General features: G+C 50.6%; 1 long non-coding RNA gene across 2 annotated transcripts in view; it reads left to right on the plus strand.

The window, feature by feature from the left end:
• Nucleotides 1-24874, plus strand: part of LOC138515553 (uncharacterized) — a 396996-nt gene that overhangs the window by 175433 nt on the left and 196689 nt on the right. For both annotated transcript variants that reach the window (XR_011282071.1, XR_011282072.1), the window contains exons 2-3: nucleotides 1429-1487; nucleotides 12022-12085. This is a non-coding gene — a long non-coding RNA (uncharacterized lncRNA). The remainder of the gene's footprint in view (nucleotides 1-1428; nucleotides 1488-12021; nucleotides 12086-24874) is intronic.

Consider the following 24874-nt stretch of genomic DNA (forward strand, 5'->3'; position numbering starts at 1 on the left):
ATGTCGAAAGAGAGGACTGTGTAATTAATTAACTAGAGGGTGTCCGGAGAAAAATATAATCCAGATGCTAATTATGGAGAGTTGTGAAGGGGTTAAAATATCCCAGTGCTGAGTTAATTCAGAAAAAGGAATAAGACAATGGCCCTCATTACAACCCCAGCGCTAAACCATGGCGCTATTAGCACCATGGTTGGTGCCGGTGTTGTAACAAGTCTGCCATCGTGGAATGGGGAAATACCACCCCATTCCAAGGTTGGCGGGGCGGTATTTCCCCATTTCACCATGGCCCTTCCCCATTCCCATTTTCGCCCCATGGGGCTCAATGGGACAGGGGAAGGCGCTAAGTACGGTATCGCAAATTGCGGTACCGTAATTAGCACTGAGGTCCCTTTGCGGCACCCTACTTTAACGGCTGGTAAAACCAGCCGTTAAGGTCAGGTCCCGCAAAGGGACCTCGTAATCAGGCGTTAAGGGTTTAACGGCGCCGACACCTTTTACGGCGCCGTTAAACCCTTAACGCCAGGGTCGTAATGACCCCCAATGTATTAAATATGAGCACAGATATTAATGGGTTGTTTAGATACCAATTGATTCTACTCTTTCTTCTTTATTTGTCTATATCCTTTGCTTTGCTTACAGTTGTGTTTCCTTCCTTCTGTTTGAGTCCTCAACCCCTTTCACTTTTATTAAAAATATATTTACTTGCTCTGCTGCAAAATATCAATAAAAGTGCAATCTTTCATTTGAATATCCTCTTCACACCTCACACTTAGAAATAAGGCTGTAGCCCATCTCCTTTCAATACAGTATGACATAGTATTTGCAGCTCCATGGGTGACACGTTATGGAGAAATATGTGTAAAATTCATTATTTATGCAGCGTAATGGCGCGCCAGCAGCACCGCAAACAAGAGGAGGTCGAAATCACAGGCCATGGCGTCAGAACACCGCTTCTGCCCCAGAGCTGGGATAAGTTGAAGAAAAAACAAGCAGAAAGGTTGTCAGAATGGCGTATTTATAAAATGGTGAGTAGGAGCAGCGGAACTAGGCGGCCATCATCCACAGTGCCTGGCCACACCCCTCCACCATGTACTTGATTTTTATTTTGCAGGTGTGTACTAGATACTTTCTGGTTAATTCAGTGACGAGCATCTGTCATCTATGTAGAACTGGAATATCCTTTTGAACTGGGCCAACTGGTGCAGGCCTTGTATCACCTTTTGCCCCTGCCAATTAAACTATTAAATGAACAGTACACCTGATTTACCTGTGTAACATTCTTTATTGCATGGTCCCACTGTTATTTACTGTTGTACTGTTTTAGGTTTGTTGTATATAGCATTATTTCTTGACTTTAGAGGAAGAAAGGATGTCGGGTGACACATTTGTGACACCCTTCATGACCCGTTCTTTCCTTTTGTTGTACAGGCACCAGCCCCTGGTTCTCCATCAGGCCTCAGGGCAGAGCAGGAAACGGCTGAGATACGGTTAGTGTGTGGCACAGGTTCCTGAAGCTAATGCATGTTTCTGTTTGCTTGTGAAGGATTATTCTGCTTGGTGTCATCATGGTACTTCCTTGGTTCTCATTTGCCTGCATTTGCTTTTCTCAACTCCCTCACAGGTGCCGCTGCTTGACAACCAAGTATGTCACTACATGATACTTTGATGTTTATTGCATTGGAATTTTTTAAAAGTGTCTCCTGACTCGTTTAGTATCTGAGCTGTCCATAAATTGTGTTAGCCAGTGCCACAGACATATTTTGTTACTTAAAGTCGGACTACACCATGTTCACATTCATAAAAGGCTAATTTAGATTTGAGAATGAACACATGAAGGCCTGAAAGTGAATCCTAAACTGAGAGAGGCTTTATTTTATGTTCGGATATCTTCCTCTGTGGCTTGCGGATGGCTTACATTTTGAGGAGTGCCACTGGATGTCTATAGCTCAAGGCCATCATTGTAATTAGGGATTTCTCTTTTCTCTCGTGGGGACATGCATTCCCACCCATAAAAAGTGCAGTTTGCATACATGCCACACTAACAGTAGCAGAATGATCTAATGCATGCAACAGGGTTGTAAAATGGGAGTCGAAGAGGAGGGGTTTGGGTTTCAACCATAGAATGATCCTGAAAGAGATTCCATTGGGATGGTCGTTTTGTGCATAAGGAGCATCCACAGCTCGATATGCAGCATTTCCTATGCTGAGTGGAACCATCATTCCTCAAGAAGAACAGAACTGTGGTTGTCATCAGTGGGTATTTTCACAGGCAGGTAGAGAGAGAAAGAACAGAGGCAATGACCGGAAGCAGATGATCAATCTATTAATCTGGATTCTCTTCTACACCTGTGGACAATTGTATTATAACATCACATTGCTAAGCAGCGGGTCTAAACAATATTTGTGTTGCTGGTGAAATGCCAGTGGTAGCATTCTCTAATAATTATGAATATCAATGCCAATACCCGCTAGTCAGCAGCATACAGATGAGGTTACGTTACATTTCAGAAACCTCATTCGTTGTGTAAAGTCAATTTTTTCTGACAACATTCAATGAGCAAAACTGGAAGTTGTTATCTCAAATGCCATCTATCACATGGGGTGTGAACCTTGATCCCTTCCTCCACCTCTATAAACTATATAAACTTACTTGCAATGAACCCCAGAGAAACCTTGTGCAGGTGTTCCATTCAAACAGTCATGGCGTGCAAATCTACCTACAAGTCATGCTGAAACAGGATCGCTTGTAGGTCACACCACTTCTGAGGCAAAGGTCGCTTTTTATGCAACTTCTGGACAAGGTCGCTGCTCAGTTCTTTCATACCATATGTTATATTCCTCCTCGGTGCTGTCTCTTCATTTGCGCAATTTCGCTTTTACTGCCATTTTATCAGAAGGTGTTTTTGCCTGTCTAAGTATTCAAAAGACAACTTTATAGAAAGGCTTTTGAAGGTGCAAACTGGGACCTTCCCGTTGACCCCTTGTACTGTGTGTTCATGTTGCTGAGGTTTCTGTTTACACAATGCACTGATTCAAGCACTTTCCTAACATGGCCGACCCATTGGATATTTCAATTGGGATATTGCAGACCATGCATTTCATTGTGATTAAGTTTTGAATGAATTTGAATTGTTTAGAATTCCATTTCAATATGCTTGAGTTATTTCAACTAACAAGCTACCATCTACGTTTTGCACAGCACAAAGGCACTTCATGAATATTGGTGAATTGTACAAAATATGTATTTATTCTAGCAGGATTTCGAAAAGGATTAGGTACCTCAGTCAACCTCATGATCATGAAAGCAATACGGTGACACAGGATTAATATCAAGCAGCGCATCTATATGGCGTACATTGACTTTAGAGCAGCGTTTGATTCTGCTTCTCTAAATAAGCTGATGAATAAACTGATGAAAGCTGGTTGTCCTGAACATCTGTTATATTTCATTTACCAGCTACATCATAACACAACTATACAAATAAGATTGACACAAGAAGGTCTGTTGTCAGAGCCCATCAGCATAAATCGAGGATTGAAGCAAGGATGCCTCATGGCAGCTACCCTCTTCAATTATTAAATATCAGACATGACGCAAGATCTAAAAACCACAGTATCTGATGTGCCGCAGTTAGGACCAGCAAAGATAATGTCATTATTCTACGCGGATGATTTGGTCCTGATGTCTAAAACCCCCACTGGTATGCAAAATCTTCTTACATCACTGGGACAATACGCTGAATGAAACAATCTAGAAATAAACGCACAGAAAACAAAGATTCTAAGTATTCACCCAGCGAAAGCCCCAAGGAAGAAGAAAAATATGAAATGGCAGTTGGATGGCAAGGCACTGGAGGTTGTCGATGTATACAAGTATTTGGGAGTCAACATTAGCAACTGTAGCAAGGATAAACCTTACCACGAAGACATCAGAGCTAAATTAAATACAGCAATCTCCCAAACCAAACTTATCTTAAGTAAATACAGGACATTTTCTATCAAACCTGTGCTTACTTTCTACCTTCATAAAACAGTCCCAAATGTCTTATATGGCTCAGATACGAAACCAATTGCTAAGAAAGACCATTGGAATAAAATTGAAGGAACATTTTGGAAATCAATCCTAAAGCTACCAATACGCGAAAATACGCTACGAACTGGGCATCCCTTCATTATACAGGATGTACAAATGGAAACTAAGCAATCTGCATAATACATTTCTAGAGGTAGAGGCAGAGGAAACTGTGTTGTCAGTATTAGCGGCTTACATGAAGAAAGCAAACCAACCATTTTCGAAGGCATGGAAAAAATGTATACATGATATTCTTCATAAAGCAGACATAATGGAGGATTTATTACTGCAGAACCCCCTACGCGCAAAAAGAAAAATGCACCAGCATGACTGGACAATAACTATTGAAAGTGCAAAATCCTATAAACCTAGTCAAGTTGGCCTACTGGTTGAAAAAAAGATGAAGACAACGGAAAGTTATTTAATAAAATTCCCGAGCTCTCAATTTAGACAAATAATTTTACGTCTACGGTTAAACCTGCATCATACAAGAGAAATCAAACTCAGAAGGAAGCAGATAAAAAAAGAAGATAGCACCTGCAGGTTTGAGTGTGTGTCTACTCAAACAGAACCTTTACAACATTTGATCTCTGAATGCCATAAGCTTAATAATAGACAACATCATTATTTTAAACATTTATTTGAGAATTGTACTATTTTTTTTGAAAATGTGGTTTTTATTGGAGTTTTACAATTATGACATAATTCAAAAAATAATGCAAACATTGGTATATATCAAAGTGAGGTCACAACTTTCCCCCAAAACCCCACCTCCCACACCCGCCCTCTATATCCCATTTCATGGTTTAATGGTCGATAACAACAACAGGGTCCAGCACATCATCTGAAGATGCAATGCGAGCATAGGGTTGCTTCCGAAAGAAAGACGGTGCTCAGAAAACAAGGTCCAACATATAAATGTCACATTTCCTGTAACGGTCGATCTCTTCCCACTCCAAGGGGGTCGCCCCAATAGTATTGTTCCCATCGAGAGGACCGTTTGAGCTGATTACTTATGCCTCAGGCTATTTTCCCATATTTATCAAAAAATGGCAGCCATAGGGCCTCAATGTTAGATTTGGATTCATCGATCAGGTGGGTAAAATACTCCATATCATAGATTGTCGGTGTTTTCACTACCCACTACCCCTCCCCAGGAGGTCGGGGTGATTTCCATTTTTGGGCCCAGCAGCATCTAGCCGCGACTAGAATGACCTGCAACATATGGTCGTGTTTCACCTTGGGGCCTCCCTCAACCTCAATGCCGAACAACACCAGCCAGGGGGACAGAGTTCTCACCATTCCGTCCACTCCTCTTATCCATGACAGGACCTCACTGCAGTAGGTCTGTGCCACCAGGCACTTCCACCACATATGGACATAATCCCCCTTTTCAACGTGGCATTTCCGGCAGTGGGGGTCATAACCTTTTCTCATTCTGGCTATCCTCTGTGGGGGGTAGTGCCATCTGTGTATCAACTTCAGGGCCTGGTGGCGGTATTGGGGTGCAGTTGTGGAACGGTGTGCCTGCCTACAAATCTTGGTCCATCTTTTTTCCGTTATGGGGGTGCCTAAGTCCTTCCCTCATTGTACTTGGGAAGATGGGGGGTCCTGTGGGGTAGAGAACAACAAAAAGCTATAAAGCTGCGATACCACCCCCTTGGTACCTTTGTGTGTTATGAGGAATTTCTCAAAATCGGTTAGGTCCCGCCTGAGTGTGTCACCCCATCTGCTCTCGGTAAGGGCACCCTTAAGCTGTAGGTATCGAAAGGGGGAGAGGTTAGGGAGGCCCAGGGCATCCTTCATGTCACCTAGAGATATAAACACCCCATCCACCCAAAGCTGTCCGGCCCTACAAAGACCCACCTCGTACCATTGCTGGAAGGCTAGTGGTTCGTTGATCCCTTCCCAAAGTGGCGGAGCCCAGATGCAGCTCAAAGGTGAGGGCCACGTTGTGAGCCATCTTCGGTAACCCCCTTCCTTCCAAATAGACCACAGCACTCCCAACACTGGATGTTTTAGAACCCTTCTCGTAATAGATGTCTTGGGGACCCATAGCCACTCGTCCAATGTGAACGGCGAGAAGAGTGTGTTATCCAGTGTTACCCATTGTTTCATTGGGCCAATCGTCAGATGATCAACAAGGACGCACAATTGTGATGCCTTATAATAAGTGTTTAGATCTGGGAAATTAACTCCACCCTCATCCTTGGGTCTAGTGAGAGTGTCATAAGCAATCCTGTGGGATTTACCAGCCCATAGATAGCGGAGAAGGGCCCGCTTGATCTCTAGGAGAAATGAGTTTGGTATCTGGGTTGGCAGCATTTGAAACAGATATAAGAATTTGGGAAGGATTACCATTTTGATGGAGTTGAGGCGAGCCATCCATGAGAGGCCGGATTTTGACCAGCGTCTAGGTCGTGTTTGATTGACCTCCATAGGGACGGGTAGTTTACCTTAAAGAGATCTTCTAGGTGTGATGGAATTCGGATCCCCAGGTGACAGAGTCCCTCTGTTTGTTTACAAAATGGGAGGTTATCGATGTATTGTCCCTCAGTCTCGTTGAGCTGGCCTGCCGGGAAAACCACTGATTTATCTACGGTGACCTTATAGCCTGCCAGGGAACCATATCGCTCCAGACTATTCAACACATCTGGGACTGATTGGGATGGTTTATAGAGGTACAGGAGGACATCGTCGGCAAACAGGGTTATTTTGTAGTCAGTTCCCCCTACTTTAACACCCTGGATCTGATCATTAGTCCTGATTGCTATGGCCCAGGGTTCCATCACCAGGGCGTATATGAGGGGAGACAGTGGACATCCCTGTCTTGTGCCTCTCTCTAAAGGAAAGGACTCTGACTCTCCTCTATTGACCACCACTTTGGCGGAAGGGCGGGAGTAAAGGGCCGTCATCCATCCCCGCCACCTGAGACCCATCCCTAAGGACGACAGAACCCCCTCCACCCTCCATGAAGGCCCAGCTCACCCTGTCAAACGCCTTCTCCGCGTCTAGAGACAAGAGAAGAGCACCGTCGGATTTCACTCCATTTGAGCTCAGTATGTGCAGGGTTTTGCGCATGCTGTCTGCTCCTTGTCTATTTACTACAAAGCCTACCTGATTGGGATGGATCAGTCGGGGGAGACACCTTTCTAGATGTGTCGCCAGGATCCTGGTGAAGATCTTGGCATCTGTGTTCAGAAGCGAGATGGGCCTTTATGAGCCAATGATTCGGCTATGTGTTCAGTTTTTATCTAGGGGTTACCCGCCCCGTCCTTGACCTTTTCTATGTGTCTGCGCGCCCTGTTTCCCCTCAGCCTATGTGCCAGAAGAGTTCCAACCCTGTCTCCCCTCTCATAGTATCTCTGCTTCGTGTATCTCATTTGTTTAACTACCTCTCCAATCAGGAGTGTATGCAGAGCTTGTCTCTTCTCTCTCATTTCATTCAGGAGGTTTTTGCGGTCTGTTTCCCTTGGTGAGCTGTGCCCTCATGGCCCACAGGTCTTCCCGGATTCTGGGTTCTATCAGGGCCCTCTCTCGCTTCTTGCTCGAACCCTCTGCGATGAGGAGACCCCTGAAGGTGCCCTTCGCTGTCTCCCAAACTGTAACCATTGGGACTTCCCCTGTGTCATTTGATAAGAAGAAGGCTTCTATTTAATTCTTAAGGAATTCCCTAAAGACCTGGTCCCTCATGCGGGTGTCGTTACAGCGCCACCTACGTGATTTCACGGTGGCTTGCAGCCGCCATTCCATAATGAGGAGTTCATGATCCGACCAGGTCACAGATTCAACCGTGGGGTTTCCAACCTCTCCCCCTCCCTCCTCCGACACCAGCAGCAAATCAATTCTGGTATATGTTTGGTGGGGAGGGAAGAAGAACGTGTAACCCACAGGGGTTTGCCAGCATTTGCGCCATACGTCAACCCAGTAGTACTCTTGTAGGAGGTCCCTCAGGGCGAGATTATATTTTGTGGGGGATTTTGGTCCCGTCCCTTTGGCTGACCACCAGTCAAGATGGGGGTCTGTAATGAGATTGAAGTCTCCGCCCAGGATTGTGGCTCCCTCGGCCCACCCGTCCATGACCCCAAGAACCTTGTGGATAAACTTGACTTGGCCGGCATTGGGCACGTACAGGGTGGCTAGTGTGACTCGTGTGCCCTGGGCTGACCCCTTGATTGCAAGAAATCTACCTCCAAAGCCCCTTTTCATCTCTACATCAGTGAGATGCAGCGATTTACCCAAGAGGATGCCCACTCCCTCCTTCTTTGAGGATTTGTGCGAGGCCCGGAAGTTTCTACCTATCTCCTTTCCTTTGATTGTTGACTCGGCCCCCCTTCTATAGTGGGTTTCTTGTAGGAAGAGTGCCAGTAATTTCTGTTTGCGGAATAAGTTACTTGTGAGAGATCGCTTGTTTTGCGAGTTGAGACCTTTCACGTTGAGCGTGCCGATCCGACCTTCAACCATGGTTGTCGCTATCCTTGCCCTGTAAAGCCTCAGTGAGTGCCCCCGTTATCATCCGTAGACTTGAACCCCAGAACCATGGCATGGCGCTCCCTATTTCTTTCCCCTCCCCCCTCCGCTTCCCCCTCCCCGGTTCCCCATTTCCCTTACCCATTTTGGTAGGCGTCCGTCTCCATCGCCCGACATACATCGGGTTTAGTCAATGAACCACCAGGGCCGCTGCCTGGGCCCCGAGAGAGAAATAGTGTGGATCGTACCCTCCAGGTTTTACCTATAGGAACATTTTACAGGTTTAGTCGGAGTCCAATCCTTCTACAAGACCTCCCCCGCCCCAGCCCCCTACACTCCCGCTGCGTGTCTTGTGTCTCATAGGGGCAGGGTCCCACCGTGAACTAGCTTCCAGTGTGAATCGGGGGGGGGTTTCGAAGGTCTCAGGGGACGCACCTGGCCACCTTCTGACAACCGAGAACACCACCACTCCGTGTTTCAGACAGGTGGGACCCGAAACCTTCAACCATCTATTTCGGCATAAGCCTCGCCAACCGTGGCAATATCACAATACAACATAACACGCCCCCAAACATGTAGGGGCCCATGAGGGCCCTGCGGGCAAATGCAATACAATACAATAACATCACATTTCTTAACTTTCTCCCCTTCCCTCTTAATCATTCGGATCCATCGCGCGGGCCTTGGCGTCAACAAAAGTGGAACAAATGTTTCTTCACAATTCGACAACGGCCACGGAGGGCGAGTGAGTGAGTGAACCACAACAGATTGGCACTGCATTCCTTTTAACTTCTTCTCTATCCGATAATCATGCGGGTCCTCCACGTCCCTCTGAGGGGTACCTGGTTTTCTGAATTTCCGGGTGCCCTTCACTTTGTGTTTCCCCTGGCCGAGGTCAGGGCCCCATGGGGCACGGCTCAGGCCTCTGTCAGATCCGCCGTTCTCCCCTGAGGGCCGGGGGGGACCCCGATCAGTTTGTCGATGCCTCTCTGGATATCCTCTTCTGTAACGAGCTGAAAGTTTTCCCCTTGCCATTCAAAGGATAGGTAGAATGGGTGACCCCAGCGGTACCGGACCCCCTTCACCTGCAGCCACCTAGTGATCGGACTGCATTTTTTCCTCATTTATAGCGTGAGGGCGGATAGGTCTTGGTAGATTGCCACCCTGGAGTTGTTGCATTGTATCTCTCTTAGAGTTCTAGCTCTTTCAAGTATTTTTGCTTTGTCTCTGTAATAGTGGAACTTCGCAAGCAGGGAGAGTGGGCCCCTACCGCCTCCGCCAGCTTGATGAACCCTATCAATCAGGATGGTTTCCCCAGAGTCAATTCCCAAGACAATCCTAATGATCTCCTGCACTTTGCCCTCCAGGCCGGTCTGGGTCTCCCCCTGCACCTCCATCAGGCCGAAGAATCGCAGGTTACATCTCCGTTCACGATTTTCCATGTCATCCACTTTGAGGCGGAGTTCCCCCTCGCGCCGCTGCATCTCTTTAAACCTTGCCTCCATCTGGGTCTCCAAGAAGACGGTGGACGCCTGGTTATTCTCTACCCCCTCCATTCTGTCCTCCAACGTGGAGACCTTGGTGGTGAGGTCAGCTAGCTTGGCTCCCATGTCTGTTCTCATCCCCCTGATTTCGTCTAGGATTGTCTGGATATTGTTCTGCATGGTGTTCATGTCAGGGGTTGGCGTAGGTGGGGAGCTGATCTCCATCTCTTGTTTTCGGGGAGTGAATTGATATCCTGCCAGGGTTTCTTTCCAACTCATGGGGGTGTCTCCACCTCTGGATCTTCGTGGTTTCCCAATGTTCCTCGAGGTCTCCCCCCAGTTCCGAACCAGCTCCGATGAGGTGTGGTGGTTAGGACGGGCGGGTTGGGCCCCAACCCCCCCCGACAGCCAGTACTCACGGTTACTCCGACGTGGGGCCGGTGGGTGCGTTCAAAGGTCGCCAGGGTGGTAGTCGCTGTGGATGGCAAGTAGTAGGCCCCTAAATAGGGTGGTGAACCCCACGATGGGCCCTGGACTCCACAGAGGGCCCCAGGCACACTCCCGCATCAGCCCGGGCCTATTAGGTGTAGGCCTCTGAGGGTTGTGTTGCAGCAGCAACCGGGGGGAGTCCCTATGGTAGTTGTTGCAAAGATGTTCCCCACCACCGGGGGAGCGAGAAGAGGAAGGGGTCCTGGCGAGCTCCTGCGACGGGTCGAGATACACAGACGCGTGTGCGGCAGGCCGGGGTCCGGCCGCAGAGGCCCGGGGTGTACTGTCATCCAAAACTGCCGCAGCGGGAGCCGAGGGCTCTTTCAGCGATGCCGGCAGAGGCGCGGGGTCTCGGTTCCTCAGATTGATCCCGGTGCAGCGCCCATCTGCGGGGAGGAGGGGCCCAGCCACAGAGTTTCACCTCGTGCGCGGCACGGGCATGGAGGGGGCAGGGGGAGCGCAGAAGCTCCAAGCCAAATATCTCAGGGGGATCCGGGCACCCCCAGAGCTCGGGAAGGTATCGCCGGAGTCCCCAGGAGTTCCCCCACCTGGATTCAGCCTTTGTAGGAGGATAATGGTCCTTTTATCGCAGTTTACTCCACAAATCTCTCGGGGCTTCAGGGAAGCCGGACGATCAGGCAGTCATCACACCTGCACCCCCTGGTGGCCTCTCGAATTGTACTATTTTAACGGCAAAGTCATTATGGATGCAGATTCTCTTAACTAACTCCGAGAGAATACAGATAGCGACAGCAAAATTTGTATCATATTGAATCTGGAAAAAGTTTGAATTGAAATTGTTTTTTTGTTGTTTTTTTAGGAGAACATACAAAGGTAATTTGTGTAAAAAATGGTAAAGGTTTTAATAAACCATAAACAAATAAAAACATAAAAAAATAAAAAGAAATAAGATGTGCACAGCATTGTATCTTTCCATGTGGTTTTCATGTAATTTTGGAAGCTGAGCCCCAGCGCCCTTTGAGCATTGTTCTTTGGATGTATATATATATCTTTGGATTACTCAGCTTATTTGGACTTTATAGGAAGGCCTTTGTAGGTGCAACCTGGGACCTTGCCATTGAACCCGGGCATTATTTATTTATGTTGTTTGCATAGAAAAACAGACAAACGTCATGTGTACTTATACTGATTTATTTTCCCTTTAAGCAACGTGGGCCAAGCTGGTGACCACAGAACAAAGATACTAATAAGCAGTGCACCAGACTATACGGTGTCTATAGCAATTATTGGCAGGTGGCATTATTGTGTCCATCTGTTTGCACTATCACACTAGAACTGTATGTTGAATGTTTCCATTATATTTAAGTCTAATTGGGGACAGTCCTTCTGTTTCTGTTTCCCACTTCTGCCGTACTGAGCTATCAGCCACCACTACGGCTGATTATAATTATAATTGTTTTTTTATAACACGCTTAATACCCAGAGGTTTCTATGCGCGGACCCGAGGCTCGAACCTGTGTTGATCTGTGTTGTTTTTCTTCCAAGGTGAGCGCATTGCCCATGAGCTATCCTCCTGATCCTGGATTCCAGAAGGGGACCAGGGAGACAGGTAAGAGGTGTGGTAGAGGATCTCATGAGCACTCGAACATGTTCTCTTATTTGTGGTACAACTTATGCTCATTAGAACAAGGGACGTGCATAAGGCCTCTCAAGTACAGTTTCATAACAGAATTTTGAAATCGTATTCTTCTGGACTCCATGTTATCGCTCCACCACCCAGGACAGTAGTGTTTGTGATACAGTCAATTGAGTTTCTGCTGAATCTGACAATGTCTCTTGGTACCTTAGATGTATGTCCATTAGGACAAAATGGGCATGGGGAATTTAAGCATACGATTGCATACCTGGAACTAGTTGTTCAGTTCTGTACCATTTAAATGTAGTCTGCTGACCCCTATTAATTCTGCTCGATTTCCCAGATCTTGCACCAGTCGCAGGCTAACTTGGAGGTAGATTTGCATGTTGTGACAGTTTGAATGGAAAGGATTCCTGAGTATCCTGAAGTTCCAGAATAATTATCCTAGTGAACTGAGTACCTCGGTAACTATGCTACTCAATGGCACTCCAGCTATGGCACATAATCTCTGCTCAGGATCTTGACAACAGCACGCGTGACAGTTTTCTACTGGGGTATGTGAAAGCACTCAAGACTTAAGACTCTTGGCATCTGAGCAGAGTCTGTTTGGATACTTACTCACAAAAGATCCACATAGTGGCTGATGCACTCCTTGACTAACCAAGTGTGTATTGCTGGCACACCAAACTCGGTCTGAAATGCTGTTCAGCAACATGGGGAAACTGGGTGCAAACAATCATCCTGCACTGAGTTCACCATCCCCCTTACCCACATGAGCAAAGCTGTGGTGCACATAGTCGAAGTAGAGCATTAATGACTAAGGTGCTACTAATAAACCATTTCTTGTGTGCCACAATTATTCACCATGTACCTGCTTTTGTGCAGGCATTCTTGTATTGAAGAAGTCATCTTGCTGGTTGTCATCTGGTTATACACTGTTCTGCCTAAGTCTGTCTCTGCTCCATGTCACCATGCACTCTTTGCTGGCAATCCAATCCCTTGCTACAATAGGCTTGGTTATTTGTAAAAGAGTTTTTTGGAGACAGAATATTACAATTAATGGTGGTATTTTTATTTTTATTGTGATTTGGTTTTATTTAAACCTTACACAAATGTAACAACAGAAGAAAAGAAAATACAATAAAATTGAACATTAGAAACAAAAATATTACATAATGAGTATTAAGAAAATTCATTAGTAGAATATAAACTCAAGAAAATGTAATATTTTCACATGGTAAAAAAAACACATAAATAATCGACAATCCAAATGAATCAAAACATCAGTTAGAAAATTACATAATGAAAGCATCAGTGAAAGATTTTCCTCCCACATAAACCTTGACCAGAGCAAGTCCCTCGAGACTGCTGATTCCAAGCATACCTTATGTTTGAAGTATTTGGCTTGCTTGTTAACCCGAGCCGACATTCTGTTGTCCAGTGTTTTAGGGTTTTGATGGAGTCAGTGCTGTTAAAAATCCGACAATTTATAGTAGGTGCACAGGATTTAGAATGAACACCCTAATGAATAGTGTGTTCCCTAGTGGGTAGTTGGTTTAATTTAAAATGCATGTAGAGGGAACGCATATTCGGACAAGGGAAACTAAAAAGTTAGTTGTAGAAATATTCCCTTTTTCTCCGAAATGTTGCATATTCAGAGTATGAGCGATAGAATTGTATAGATTCAAGAGTACATGCCCAATCAAACCTAGAAAGTTGAAGCTTAGTAGCTCCCAGTCAATTTACTAGTTTTTCAGCTGTCGACCCAATACCATGCAATAAGTCTGACATATTCCCCACATATGTGGTGATGGAAGGGGTCCATTTGTCCAGCATCAGGCTACTGCGCTCCACGTAAAGAGAATTATACACTGCATTAAGACATTTTTCAAAAGTTAAGGAGGTGTCTCCACTGGTATCTGGCTTTAAGTGAAATGAGTGCCAGCTCGTGAAGAAATTATTGGATTTGGAACTGCTGCTGACAAAGATAATACCTTTTTCCAAAGTTGTGACTGTAGCTTATATAACAAATCCCCCAAATCGACTAATTAAAGACCTAAGCCATACAACAACGCAGGGTCTATTTCAAGCAAATAGTAATGGAGAGCAGGGACAATCATAAAATTACAAGTTTTATGAAATAACCGTTTCATATGAGAGACTAGAGGGGTGATCTTATCTTTCAGAGAAAGTTGCCACATAGTTATGGTAGATGAGTTAGAAAGATTATAACCAAGATATCTGATTGAAGAAACTTGATCAATTGGTTCACCACCCAAATTCCCCTTCATGGTTTTGGGATGCTTAGTTTTTGAGAAGATAATCTTGGATTTAGTACTATTTGCCTTAAGGTTGTGTTTCAGTCCAAACTGCAAAGAAAATTTAGTTTGCGTTGAAGTCCAAGTGGAGTATGATCGACAAGAAGAAGATCGTCAGCAAAAGCAAGCCATTGTATTTTGAGGGACGGGGACCCAAGCCTAACCGGATAAATATCATTCCTACACCTGAGATTCTCCATGTCGCTCAAATAAAGATTAAAGAGTGTCAGGGCACGATTACACCCCTGTTTGACACCCACACAAGTTAATATGGGTCTAGAAAGAGCACCACTTCTTGTTAAACAAATACTGTCAGACCTCTCTTGCCCCTTACCTTGATTATGTGAGGACCTCTCGCCTATCACTTTCCCCTATTCATGCCACTTGCATTGACTGTTCTTTCACTATGCATTTATGACTTCATATGACCGACCCTATCCTGCTCAGATATTCACAACTTCCTTTCCCCGTCCTCAGACTTGGATCTTCTCTAAAATTCAGACCCTCAAAACAAACATGAGCCATGACATACGATGCTAGAACAAATTATAGACACCTTCCATACTCCTAGCCTACAAAAATTTATTTTCTGCACTAACCTCTGCACCGGACTACCAAATCCTCCCTCTTCACAGACCTAATCTCCTCCTTGCAAATTTTCATCTAAACTCCAAACGGTGCTCACACCTCCCAAACCATCATCCATCACCTCTTCCCTTTCTGCTAATGAATGCACTCACTACTTTTCTTCTAAAATCTCTAAAGCTCATGACACTGTCAAAGACTTCCTCTCTCTTCCTCTCCAACTCTCCTTTTGTCCACAACCTCTCCCTTACTTATTCTATGCTTGAATACTTCTACCCTACATATCATATTGAATTACCACCCATCCTTCACAGTACCATCCGATTTTGTACTATCATCGACACTTTTGCACCACAAATAGTCAAAGACTTAGGGGCCGATTCATGGAACAAACGTGCGCCGAAAATCTACGCGCAAGCAGGCGCAAGCAGGCGCAAGCGGAAAAAAAGAGGCGCACGCGCACGCGTGCGATTCATGGAAATCCCTGCGCGTGTCTTCCTCGGGATGTGCGCCAAACCCGTGAATGGCGCACACGTCACTGCAACATCGTGAAAGGCGTGCGCGACGCGCACAGTGAAAGCGCACAACCGCAGCGCACACACCAGAAAGTGGGCGGGACATGGGGCGTAACGCGCGGAATGGGGAACAACACGCGAAAATAAGGGCGTAACTGGGGATGTACTGCAGGGAAGCAGACGGAACGCCCACACGCACTCGAACCACACGTATTCATGGAATCGAATAGGGCAAAGCCACGCACAGCCAAAGACACGCACAAGCTGAAACACGGCCGCCACACGAAGGCAGGCGGTAGAGTCCCAGCGCATCAAAAAAGTGGCGCGCGGGAAGTTAAATACGCGATTGAGCGGGTACGTGGATTTCAGGGGTGCGCGAGAAATTCTACACGCGATTGGCCTGGGTACGTGTATTACAGGGGTGCGCGAGAAAATCTACACGCGATTGGCCTGGGTACGGGGATTTCAGGGGTGCGCGAGAAAATCTACACACGATTGGCCTGGGTACGTGTATTACAGGGGTGCGCGAGAAAATCTACACGCGATTGGCCTGGGTACGTGTATTTCAGGGGTGCGCGAGAAAATCTACACGCGATTGGCCTGGGAACGTGTATTACAGGGGTCCGCGAGAAAATCTACACACGATTGGCCTGGGTACGTGGATTTCAGGGGTGCGCGAGAAATGCTACACGCGATTGGCCTGGGTACGTGGATTTCAGGGGTGCGCGAGAAAATCTACACGCGATTGGCCTGGGTACGTGTATTACAGGGGTGCGCGAGAAATCCTACACGCGATTGGGCCTGTGCGAGTGGGGCAGTGTATTACGTGGGTGTGCGGGAAGTTGAAGAGGTGAATTGCCAGTGTGGGTCCTCCCAGGTCTCCCCTCTACCCCCTCCACGACCTCTGCAGGCAAGCCACACCACAGGGGACTACCCTGCACCCCTGGTCATGTCCCGCAGGCAGCCCATCCACCATGGGCATGCCCCCCAGCCAGGCCACATGTCCCCTTGCACCCCCACCCCCCAGCACTGTGGGGCACCTGCCAGCAGGCCCCCAACCATGTCTCCCACCACCCCCACCCCTCCAGTCACCAGGGGCAGCCTCCACCAGGCCCCCACTCATGTCCCCCTGTGCCCCCACCCCCCAGCACTGTGGGGCACCTGCCAGCAGGCCCCCAACCATGTCCCCTTGCACCCCCACCCCCCAGCAGGCCCCCACTCATGTCCCCCTGCACCCCCACCCCCCAGCACTGTGGGGCAGCCTCCACCAGGCCCCCACCCATGTCTCCCACCACCCCCACCCCTCCAGTCACCAGGGGCAGCCTCCACCAGGCCCCCACCCATGTCTCCCACCACCCCCACCCCTCCAGTCACCAGGGGCAGCCTCCACCAGGCCCCCAACCATGTCTCCCACCACCCCCACCCCCCAGCACTGTGGGGCACCTGCCAGCAGGCCCCCAACCATGTCCCCTTGCACCCCCACCCCCCAGCAGGCCCCCACTCATGTCCCCTTGCACCCCCACCCCCCAGCACTGTGGGGCACCTGCCAGCAGGCCCCCAACCATGTCTCCCACCACCCCCACCCCTCCAGTCACCAGGGGCAGCCTCCACCAGGCCCCCACCCATGTCTCCCACCACCCCCACCCCTCCAGTCACCAGGGGCAGCCTCCACCAGGCCCCCACCCATGTCTCCCACCACCCCCACCCCTCCAGTCACCAGGGGCAGCCTCCACCAGGCCCCCACCCATGTCTCCCACCACCCCCACCCCTCCAGTCACCAGGGGCAGCCTCCACAAGGCCCCCACCCATGTCCCACTCATGTCCCCTTGCACCCCCACCCCCCAGCACTGTGGGGCACCTGCCAGCAGGCCCCCAACCATGTCCCACTCATGTCCCCTTGCACCCCCACCCCCCAGCACTGTGGGGCACCTGCCAGCAGGCCCCCAACCATGTCCCACTCATGTCCCCTTGCACCCCCACCCCCCAGCTGGCCCCCACTCATGTCCCCCTGCACCCCCACCCCCCAGCACTGTGGGGCACCTGCCAGCAGGCCCCCAACCATGTCCCCTTGCACCCCCACCCCCCAGCAGGCCCCCACTCATGTCCCCCTGCACCCCCACCCCCCAGCACTGTGGGGCACCTGCCACCAGGCCCCCAACCATGTCCCACTCATGTCCCCTTGCACCCCCACCCCCCAGCACTGTGGGGCACCTGCCAGCAGGCCCCCACCCATGTCTCCCACCACCCCCACCCCTCCAGTCACCAGGGGCAGCCTCCACAAGGCCCCCACCCATGTCTCCCACCACCCCCACCACCCAGTCACCAGGGGCAGCCTCCACAAGGCCCCCACCCATGTCCCACTCATGTCCCCTTGCACCCCCACCCCCCAGCACTGTGGGGCACCTGCCAGCAGGCCCCCAACCATGTCCCACTCATGTCCCCTTGCACCCCCACCCCCCAGCAGGCCCCCACTCATGTCCCCCTGCACCCCCACCCCCCAGCACTGTGGGGCACCTGCCAGCAGGCCCCCAACCATGTCCCCTTGCACCCCCACCCCCCAGCAGGCCCCCACTCATGTCCCCCTGCACCCCCACCCCCCAGCACTGTGGGGCACCTGCCACCAGGCCCCCAACCATGTCCCACTCATGTCCCCTTGCACCCCCACCCCCCAGCACTGTGGGGCACCTGCCAGCAGGCCCCCAACCATGTCCCCTTGCACCCCCACCCCCCAGCAGGCCCCCACTCATGTCCCCCTGCCCCCAGGTCCTGACGAAACACAATCATGGCAGTAATGGGCAGCATACCCAGCACAAACACCCATGCAAGAATTGCATCCACCCACATAGTAGATGCAATTACATGATACAACCCCAATGGCAAGTATGTAAATGAACACATGTCCCTCACACACACATACACAATGGGTGCAAGTGAATGTCAAAACCCATATCATGACATGCATGAAACCAATGAGAAAATACCACAAATGTAAGTAATAAATATATGTATTAAAGATGAAAATGAAGTAAAGAAATAAAACACACAACAATGGGGATGACAAAACAAATGGTCCATGTCCGAGAACAAATAGAAAAAATCAAAAAACAAAGGAATCCAAAAAATAATGTAGTCCAAAGCAAAATAATGGGGGGAAAAATAAGGAAAAACCATTGCCTCATGGTGAACACAAATATAAATCCAACAAATGTTTTCCAAACATCAAACTATGTACAAGAATATCCCAGGGTCCATGAGCCCAACACCATAAATTAAACCTACTACTACTAACTAATAATAAAAATATATACAGAAAAGTGGCCATTGTCCGAGCGGTCCAAAAAAAACTTAAAAAATAAAGGAAACCTAACACCAACTAACTAAAGAACTATATACAATGGCAGCGGGCAAGTCCTGCGGCTCACTCTGTGATGTTGCCGGCCAGGGCATCCTCGAACTCCATGTCGATGTCCCGGAGGCGGGACTCTGTCCTGGCCCCGAGGTCTCGCAGGGACAACCCCGTGTCCACCTCAAACTCCCTGCGAGCTTCCTCGAGGCACTCAGCCCGCCTCAACGCCCGACGCATGGAGAACTCCGCCCTGACCATGGTGAGCCGCTCCTCTTCCGCCCGCTGCCGCTCCGCACCTATCCGCTGGACCAACTGTTCCCACACGGAAGACACTGCCATCCCAGGGTTCCCCTGCCCTCCGGCCGATGCCTGCCCCTCTGATCTTGATGGCCCCGAGCCATGATGCCTCCCACGTCGAGCCTGCTGCTGCCTCCGACGCCACTGCCTCTGCCAGCACGACGGCATCCAGGCTGATGGAATCCACCGATGCCGTCGTGCACGTGCCCTGCCAGATGATGCCGGCACATCCTCCATCTGCAGGGGGACAGTTGCTGGTGTGTCCACCCCTGCTGGACCTCCGACTCCCGACTGTGGCAGGGATGGGGTCCCCACCGAGCTGGCTGCGTTGGTCGGGGCAGGTCCACAGGGGGCCCTGGTGGCATCTGGGCCGGAAGACGGCATGGAGCACGACTGGCGCATAGCCTCCACAGAGGAGGAGAGGGTCGCCAGAAGGCCACACACATGTAGGAAACCCCCGACCATGGCGGCTCCCAAATGGTTCACGTACGCACGGTGCTCTTCGTGATGATGTGCATGCTCCTCCCGGGACGCATGCACCTCATCACGAATGCCAGCCGTGCGCAACGCGACACCAATCAGGACCCTCTCCACACGGCCAGGGGTCCCCTCGTCCGCAGGTAGAGGAGTGTCAGATGACATGGACATCTCCCCTACCTGCGGATGGGCCTGGGATGGGGCATCCCTGCTGGTGCATGGTGGTGCAGTCATAGTGTCAGGGACAGTGACATGCACAGGCACCTCCAGGGCGACCTGTGCTGCCTCCTGCCCCTGGCCCTGGACTGCACCACTTGCACCAGCGGGGATGCCCCCACCAGGCCCCATGTGTGGCTCAGTAGCGGCCTCCTCCCCCTCTGTGGAAACCACCAACCTGGATGTCTCCACGCCGTCTTCCGCCGGTGCAAGCCCCTGTGGGGGCTCACCCACCCCTTCCACTGCAGCCGTGGTGGCATCCCCGCCGCTCTGCTCCACAGCGCCTTCTCCGCCCTCTTCTTCACTTGCCACTGTGTAGAGGGAGACATAGAACACAAGCATCAGGGTACTGTACAATGGTCCCCTAGACAGGAAGCAACAGCAGATGAGTGGCACTGTCATACATCACTTCCATCATGTCCCGCCACAACACATGGGTCAGTGCAGGCAAAACACATACAGTAACAGGCATGGCGCATGCCATGGACATTGGCATACATGACCAAGGGACTCATGATTCATACAATGTTGGTTTTAGACTCACATGCATCATGGGTCTTGCCATCACATGCACACACCTCACCGTAGTTCCATCCATCTGGCCTCGTACACCACAGACGCAGTGGATACAAGGATGACTAGGTTGCATCAGTGAATCTGAACATTGTCACAGACATGTGTCATGCATCCATGGCAGTTACAAGTCACAGACACGCAGTTCAGACACACACACATGGGCACCATACGTGTACATGGGACCAGCACCCATCCCTCACCCCCACCCATGTCCAGGAACAGAGACTGCCATGCTTCCATGTGTCCATTCCGCACAGAGCCCCCCATGTTGCAATAGAACACATGCACCAACCATGTGGTTCACACATCACTGTACTCACATGCCTGACCATGATGTCCCTGCACACACACATACGTACATGGCCTATGTCACACATACAGGCAGGTATCAGACAACCAGCACACTGCAACATGCCCTATCTCACACAGTAATGCTTGGCCACTTACCGGCCAACTCCAGATGGGTCTGCCTCCGAAGGATCTGGGCGTGGAGCGCTGGGTCTACGCGTTCCAGGACCCTCATCTGGATGTCACTCAGGCGTGCCCGGCCCCCCTCCGCGAGGCGCCGGGCCTTATTGAGGGTCCTGGACCTCAAGTCCTCCCAGCGCTTCTTGATGTGCTTGATGTCGCGGGTTGCCACCCCCTCCGCGTTGATGGCAACCACTACATCGTCCCAGATCCTCTCCCGTCCTTCCTTGTTGGCGCGTGGTCTTCCGAAGAGGGCATCATAATGCCCCAGGACATGCTCCACCAGGACACCAACTTCCTTCTCACTGAAGCTGGTGGCCCTCTGCCTCTCTGGCTGGGGGTCGCCACTGGTCTCAGATGGTGCTTGCCCCGACATGGCGACCCCCGAGGCAGGCGTGGGTGGGCAACTGGGTCCTGGGGCTGGGCTGTGGAGCGATGGTATCCCAGTCGGGAGTCTACTGTTCCAGCAGGGGTCGACACAGCAACTGGACCCCTGCAGATGGCTGATGTGCAGGCACCAAATGGCAGGGCACGGTGGCAGCAGGCAGGCAGGCAGCCAGGCAGCAGCAGATGGCACGTGGGAGGCTGCTCGGGGCACTGGGGGGCAGTGATTCGGCCTACTGGGCAGGAGCGTGGTCTTCCGTGTGTATTCGTGGCCAGCTTGATACGGAGTGATTTGGCACGTGAAAAATCTGCACGTCAGCGTGTAATTCGAGGAAAGGCCCGTAGCGCGTAAGCGCGTCTGCACGCATACGCATTTTCATTGGACCAAAGGCCCTCAGCGCCGTGCGAGGGTGTATCCCTCATTGCACGTGATGACAGAACACACGTGGATTACAATCAATCGCGTGTGAAAGTTCACGCCACCTCGGAACACACGTACCCAGGCTATTCATGTGTGGAAAACTGCACGTCCGCGTGTAATGCGCGTAATCGCGCGTGAAAAACTGCACGTCCGCGTGTAATGCGCGTAATCGCGCGTGAAAAACTGCACGTCCGCGTGTAATGCGCGTAATCGCGCATGAAAAACTGCACGTCCGCATGTGACGTGACGCGCGCGTGCGTTTCCCTCAGCACGGGTTAAAGGTGAGCGGGCCCAGCAGTTCGCTGTACGTGCCTTCCGTGGAGACCGACGTGTGTTGCTGCTTCCAGTTGTTTCGCGCGCCATCTACTTCACAGCTCTCAAGGACGTATCTCTTCTTTTGGCGGGGGTATTGGCTACGCGTGTTTTTCTGCATCGCGCTAGTCAGACGGTGAGTCGCAAACGCTCCTTTTCCCACTGCGGGTGCCCCTGTGTATTGCACCCATTTTCGATGTCATCGTAGCCTGCGTGTCCCACGCGTACGCGTTATTCGTGTTACTGGGTGCCACCCCGTACTGCGGGAGGTCAAATCCACGCACGTAGGCTGCAGGGTTGCGTGCACGGTTTTACTGCAGTTTTGGGGTGCCTGAGCGTTGCGTGACCCGTCACCACATCACCGGGGTCACATACAGCCTTGCAGGTGCAGGGGGGCTGTTAACATCTTGCTTCCCACCCCCTTCACCCCAATTGCCCAGGACAATTGTGGTGTACACCTCCCATTGGCACCACTCCATCTGTGCCAGCACTATTACATCTGTGCCATGGTTGGGAGGCCACCAAAGGTGAGGGGCGCCTCAGCTGGGCGTACTCCTCGTGGCGGGCGTGGTCGGGGACGTGGCCGTGGTGACCAGGGAGTAGGGGGACTCCAGGGTGTCCAGGGCAGCCACAGAGGGGGAAGAGGCAGGGGTGCGCCACTTGAGCACAATGTTGTGCCATGTGTCGGTGCAGCCATGCCACCACCCCCTGTGGTTCCGGGGGATGCAGCTCCTGCATCTGGCACTGGCACCCATATGACCCAGCAGTCCGTTCCATCGACTGCCACGGGCCCAAGGGTAGCGGTAGCTGCAGGTGCAGCTGTGGACACCGCCACCCAGGCTCAGGGTCTGCCAGCTCAGGCTGCGTTGGCACTTGAAGAGCCCTTGGTAGATCTCCAACAGGCCAGGGGGGAAACCATAGGGGCACGCCGGGCTGCTCAGACCAAGACACGTGTCCCTGGGGCAGTCATGTCATCTGCTGCCCCGAACAGCCGGGTGTTGGCAAGTGCAGGGGCAGATGCACCCAACAGCCCCCCGGTTGTGACTCTGCCAACCAGGACCGTTGCGGTCAATGACCCTGCCACAGCTGATGTTGCTGCGCAGGGTCCATTAGTGGGCACCCAGCTGCCACTGACACAAGTCAGGCCTTTGGTCATCCCTCCACCTGCCACTCCCTCGGCTCAATCCACCGAACCCACTGGCCATACTGGTCAGGGCGGCATTAGCCAGCCAGGGTCTGCGCCACAGTCCAAGAGGAGGTGCACAGGCTGGGACCCCACACACAGCCACGACCTCCTGCACGTCGAGGAAGAAGCCTTTCTGTAAGCAGGAACTGGACTTCCTCGTGGACTACGTGCGGGGACACAGCCGTGACATGCTAGTGGGTGCCAATAGTCAGACTACGGCTGCCCAATGTGACACCCACTGGAAGCATGTTGCGGAACATGTCAGTTCATTCGGCCATGAGGTGCGCACAGCGCAGGAGTGCAAAAAGCGCTGGAATGACATCAAGCGCAGCACTAAGGCTAAGCGTGCCTCAAATTACAACTTGACTCTGGTGACTGGCGGTGGGCCTGCACCAGAGGAGGAAGAACTCACTCCGCATGAGGCTCTCGTTGCGGAGTTCATACCACCAGAATTGGTCGAAGGTGTGGGAGAGATGCTGGACTTTGATGCCCAGTCCAGTGAGTGTTAAAGCGTAGTTGTTGAGGACGTGTGTGTTTCACTTGTGGGATGTGTTGTGCATGATTGCTGCTACATGTGACGTGTACATGGTTCTGAGGTGTAAGTAATGCAATGCTACCGTCATGCATGTCTCCTCTGCCTGCATGCGGGACTCCATATAGGCATGCTCCCTTGCCCCTCCTCCGCCACTTTGCACCCCAGTTCCACCTTTGCACTGGTCTGCTACATTCTTGCCAATGTGTAGTTTCTTGTTCATGTGTCCTGTGTAGATGCTAACTTCCAGCTTAGAAACTGCCAGACATATGCCGTGTGGTACAGCCTTAGTACTCGATGCAGGGTATCCCACTTGTACTGTGCATGGGTCAGATGTCCCGCAGGGACATGAGTGCCCATTCATGCTCCATGTGCATTGCACGCATGCCCCTATGTGTCCTTGACTGGATGAGCACTGTAATATGAGTCCTTGGTTACATACATTGCCTGCCATATTATCGGCCTCCCCATGTCAACTGTGGCTCAGTCCTGCGTTGCACACATGTTTAGGCAATGACAATCTGTGTGGCTCACAGGCCTCAGCCTGTTCAATGGCCAATGACTCTGTCCAACTCTTGTCGTGTCTTCTTCACACGTGGCTGGCCTCCGGATCGTCCATCATGTGTCCTGCCCACTGTCCCAGCATCATTAGCAGTGTTGTAATTTGATTCACATTAAGCTGTTGATGCCAGTCAACACTGCTTGTCAATACACAGGTGTATGGGCAGCCTTTTGATACCATGCTAGGCATCCCTGCTTTGGTACTGGGGTGGAGGGGTGCTTGGCTGCTAGACATGGTACACATTGAATACACAATGCACGTGATGTCTGAATTTGACATTGCACTGCCTTCACATTTCCTGGCACACACCATGGAGTGCTTGTACATGTAGGTAGTGAGTGGCGTACACATTTTCAGCACTGCATAGACCCACTTCCATGCAAACTGCCACCTTTCAACAGGTCTGATCACAGTGGCTATTCTAAGTAGACCCAGCATGCATGCCAGGTCATATGTTGTGTGTCACATGTCTGCCGGATGCCTTTGCTGTCGGTGTGTGTGTGTGTTGTGTGCTTCTGACATGTGTAGTTACCTTTTCCTCTCTATTTTTCAGGTGATGACGCAATG

Source organism: Ambystoma mexicanum, chromosome 6q (assembly GCF_040938575.1).
Source record: "Ambystoma mexicanum isolate Mex_15411 chromosome 6q, UKY_AmexF1_1, whole genome shotgun sequence".
NCBI lineage: Eukaryota > Metazoa > Chordata > Amphibia > Caudata > Ambystomatidae > Ambystoma > Ambystoma mexicanum.